At 31.1% G+C, this 5,056-nt stretch overlaps 1 protein-coding gene across 1 annotated transcript in view; it reads left to right on the forward strand.

The window, feature by feature from the left end:
• LOC117167894 (alpha-1,3-mannosyl-glycoprotein 2-beta-N-acetylglucosaminyltransferase) overlaps positions 1-5,056 on the forward strand; it is a 48,484-nt gene that overhangs the window by 13,895 nt on the left and 29,533 nt on the right. The window lies entirely within an intron of this gene.

Raw genomic sequence — 5,056 nt, forward strand, 5'->3', positions numbered from 1 at the left:
AACAAAAGAAGTGACTTTTCCACAGAAAAAGAAAAAATTTTCAACTAAAAGAGAAAAAATTTTTAACCGAAAATGGAGCAATGAAATATTCTGTAAAAAAATACTCTTTAACCAAAAGCAATTACTTTTTAATAAAGGAGTTAAAGTTTCAACCAAAAAGGATGAATTATCAACGCAAAATTGAACAGTTGATATTCCAACCAACAAATATTTTAATAATAAATAAGAAAAAGTTGAATTTCAACAAAAAATACTTATTTTTTATGTTCAAAAATTAATACTTCACTTAAACGAAATATTTAAATTTTCAACCAAAAAAATCAATTTTCAAACAAGAAGAATAATTTTCTAAAAAATGTCAATTTTGAAAATCATAGTTGAATTTTCAATTGAAAAGGTCAATTTTAAAAAAAAGCAAAACGAATTTTTAAAAAATTAGTTAAATTTTTAACCAAAAAATGTTTCTTCAACAAAAGGATTAATTGTTAAGCATTAAGATTAATTTTAAACCAAAGCGATGAATTTCCATCAAACAGTGCAAATTCTAATAGTTGGTATTTCAAAATACGGTTGTTTTTAGTTATCGCTAAAATAAAATTTAAAACTTTTGAAAACGTACTTTTAAACGTCCAATCAGTAAACAATAATTTGTTCTGTATTTGTAAAATGCAGAACTATATGCAAGAAAAACTGACTGTATACTTAAAATAATAAAATTTTTTCTTTTGAAACGCAATAACTGACATTTTGATACTATTTTATGCATGAGCCATCAACTTTTATTCATAATTTGTATAAAAAAGCTATTTTTCATATATTAAATTTAGATTTTCGCATAACTCGGAGCCGAACAGATCGCGCACTCTGGTGAGTGGTAAACTCCCTTATTAGGTATTTTTACTTCAACCACCAGCTAACGTCTCTTCGTTAAGTGCCGAGCAGAAAACAATGGACCAAATGCATGGGATTCGGTCCATTTTTGCCCCATTTTATTATATCTTCGTAAAAACTAATTTTTCTATGTAAGTGCATCAGAAAAATAGTTTTTATTTTTTAATTACTATTTAATGAAATAATAAAATTATAGTAATTACTATTAATTACAAAGATATTACAGAAATAAAGTGTTGTTCCGTGCACTTGGTCGATTGTTTCACCAAGGAGTAATAATGAGACCAATCATTCTGTACAAAGCGTCTCGAGTTTTGACTGCGGTAACTGTACATTTACTGCCAGACTTAGATGTTTGAAGCCAATGGTCATAACGAAGGGTACATGCGCACTCTGATTTGCTATCTGCTTTTCTCCCGTAAATATTGTCAAGCGAGTTTGTCAATATACGTGCTTAGTTATTTCTGTGTTTTTGTATAGAAATAAGTTCACAAATTATGACCTGGAACCTATGGGTAAGTAATACAGATTTAATTGTTATCATTAAATGACAAAATGTGCAGATTGCATAATGTGACAGTAGAATATTAGGTAACACATTTCTTCATTTCACGAAAATTAAAAAAAAAATGTAATCTAGATTTTTCTGTTTCAAATTTCCAACGGTCACACTTCTCCCCGGAGAAAAGGAGATAGCAAATCTCAGTGCGCATGTCCCTTTCGTTTTGAGCATTGGGTTTAAACGCTTAAATCTGGCGGTAAATGTACAGTTACCGCAGTCAGAACATATCTACGGAGATCGGTCTCCTTATTAATACTCCGTGGTTTTCCCCTCAGTAGTCAACGAAGTGAAGTTAGCCGCTAGTTCAAGTGAAAATACCTAATTGGATAATAGTTCACGGGGGAAAAATTTTGTCATTTGGATCAATATTTACGGAGACGGTGAGGGTGAAAAATATGCTATTTTCGTGGGTATTGTCTAATTCAATGTTTTTTAACACTTCTAATGGTGAGAAAAAAAAATTGTGCAGTACACGGACGATTATTTTTAATCTTTTACCAATAAAAATTCAAATTTTACTTTTATTTCTTGAGGTTCTTTAATGAAAAACCCAAGCTTTCTCTGTAGCCCCAACAAATTTCAAAAAATCGTATTTCTATAAAAAAAAGTCTAAATTATATTAAACATTCATTGTTCAAGGTCAAATTCTTATTTTCTTAAAAAAATGCTTATGAGCAATGAAAAGAGCATGAAAAAACCTACCCAAAATACACTGGACACTTTTTTTGTCCGCCGTTAGAAGAGTTTTAAATCGCCAAAGCAGCTCGTATATTCTTAAAACCAATTGATCGCTTTTTTCATAAATATAAAATAAAAATGTCATTATTAAACCTTAAAGACCTTCAATGGAAAAACTTAAGCTTTCTTTTGAGATACCTTACTTGTCAAAGAATAAATTTAACAAATGATTAAAAATGTGGGTTTCATATGAATAGACTTATTATATTTTCAAACAAATCGCCGCCACTTTGTTTTTTTTAACCTTTCTTAAAGTTTCTTAAAAAATTTCCGATACAATTAACTTTAAAAAAATATTATATTTCAAGAGACAAGGCTATGAAGTTAGCAGAAGAAAATAAATTTGACGTTAATGTGCATCACGAAGGAATAATAAGGAGACCCAACTGCCAGTAGGAAGCCTTTCGAGACTGGCAATAGAAACATTACCGTAAGTGGTAGGCACAGGAAGATCTTAAATTTTCGGGCGCAGGTGCGCAGTTGTCCCCTTCCTATACATGGAAAAGTGTGCGAGTGAGAAAGTTTGTCAAATTGACGCGCTCTTAGGCAACTAGATCGATTATATTTTTAATTATACAGGTTTTTTCAGGACAAAAAATATTTGGAAGTTTTAGAAAAAACAGTATTCTTCATACCAACGTACGATTTCAATAATAATGATGTACTACAATTTCAAGACTTCATGAGCAAACAATTTAATTATAGTCTTCATATTTACCACTTTTATAATGCACTCTTATAACTTTACAAGTCTTAACGCGGAAGTCCTTCACCTAACCAGATCAACAGACACTTTCATAATTTAAACAGTTATAACTTGAAATTGAAAAAAATGTTGCCACCTGTATCAAAAAAACGAACATAAACTCTCTAAATTACGTCAATTTGACAAACTTTCTCACTCACACACTTTTCAATGTATAGGAAGAGGACAACTGCGTACCTACGCACGAAAATGTAAGATCTGTCTGCAATGTTCCTAGCACTTACGGCAATGTTTCTATTGCCAAGTGGCGAAACGGAGTTAGATCTCCTTATTATTCCTTCGTTATTTGCAACTACTTTTAAGGGACTACCCTTGGTAATAGAATTACAAATGAGAATCGTTTGATATTTGGATGACAGTTGTATTAAAGTGCACTGACGCTCTGGTTAAAATTTTTGGAACCTTACAGAGCTTTATAATCGGGAAATCAATGATTGAAAATAATATGTGATTTTATGAGAAGACGTACTTTTGGTAGTATATATAAAAATATTGAAAAATGACAAAATTTTTAAATTCCTGTAATTCCAAAAGAGTTTTAGAGTTCTAAAACCAAATAATTTCGAACAGCTTAAAAACTCAAAAGTTAGATAGTTTGGAAATCCTAATATTTCAGAAAAATTTTTCCAAAGAGTTTGAGGAGTTCCGATCAGAGTTCTGGTAGCCCCCTGAATAGTCATAGAAAAAAGTCTTCTAACATTATTCGATCATAAAAACAGTGGCATAACTTCCTTACCGCAAAACCCCGCATTGCGAGGGGGCCTCCTTCGGTCAGGGGGCCCCTTAAGGCCAGTGGCAAAATTATGTTTTAATTTTAATTTTATACATTATTGTGCATTTCTAAATAATTATTTATTTGAATTACAGAAATTTGAAAGAATATATTAACCATTATTTAATTATTTGAACAAATCTCATTTGTTTAAACAATTCTTTTTCCAAAAATCTTTTAATACCGCATTTTGCGAATTAAACTTCATATTCTATTATTATGAGGAATAGTAAATTCTGCTAAAAGCTTTATGGCAATGTTTATTCAATCATTTTTTTCCCTTCAATATTTCTTTTAAATTGAGTATGGAATGCTTACGCATAACAATTGTTTAAACAGTGACACGACGTTTTTAACAAAATGTACCACTTGAAATCATTCAGTATTATGTTAGATTCAGAATCTTTAACCCAATAGTTTTCAATAGAATTCAGTGTAGTTCAACGGATTTCAAAAAATGTTCAATTTTAAGTGGAATGAATATTATAAGACGTTCGAAGTTATAAATATAAGAATGCATGGGTTATCGGCAAGTCAGAAATCTGGCTGCTTCAGTTATCAGCACTTCGATGTGTGAGTGATCCGCAATAGCGTTTAGGAAAAAACATTTTTGGTGAAAACGAAGAACACAACAGCTTACTATATGTAAAATAGTGCCCATCTGCCGACAACTCATGTATTGACGAAGACTGGCACATATACCTTAGCCCCCAGAATAGTTCAACAAAAAAATCTTCTAACCTTTTTCGATAAACTTAAAATTCAAGCATGGAAAATATTATTAGACTTTTTGTTAGTGCTATTCCGGGAGCTACCAGAACTCTAACCAGAACTTCTGGAATTCTCAACATTTTGAATTTCGAAATTTTTTGGTATGTGTAAATTGTTGTACGCTTTTGGATTTAAATTTTCTCGAAAAATATTATTAGACTTTTTTGTAGAACTATTCAGTGGGTCACCATAGCTCTGATCAGAACTTCTGAAATTTTCAAAAATTTGTAATTCAAAACTTTTTGGTATGTGTAAGAGGTTGTAGATTTTTGGATTTAAAGTTGATCGAAAAACGTTAATAGATTGTTTTTAGAGCTATTCAGGGTGTTACCAGAACTCTGATAAGAATTCCTGGAATTTTTACAATTTTGAATTTCAACGTGCTTGGGTATGTGCAGTGTTGTAGGCTTTTGGATCTTGAGTTTCTCGACAAATGTTATTCGACTTTTTCGTGGAACTATTCAGGGGCTACCAGAACTCTGAGCAGAACTCTTTTGGAACTACAGGAATATAAAAGAAAAAGTTGATATTTTTAAAAGTGGGCGGGGGGGGGGGG

This window comes from Belonocnema kinseyi, chromosome 1, assembly GCF_010883055.1.
Source record: "Belonocnema kinseyi isolate 2016_QV_RU_SX_M_011 chromosome 1, B_treatae_v1, whole genome shotgun sequence".
Classification (NCBI taxonomy): Eukaryota; Metazoa; Arthropoda; class Insecta; order Hymenoptera; family Cynipidae; genus Belonocnema; species Belonocnema kinseyi.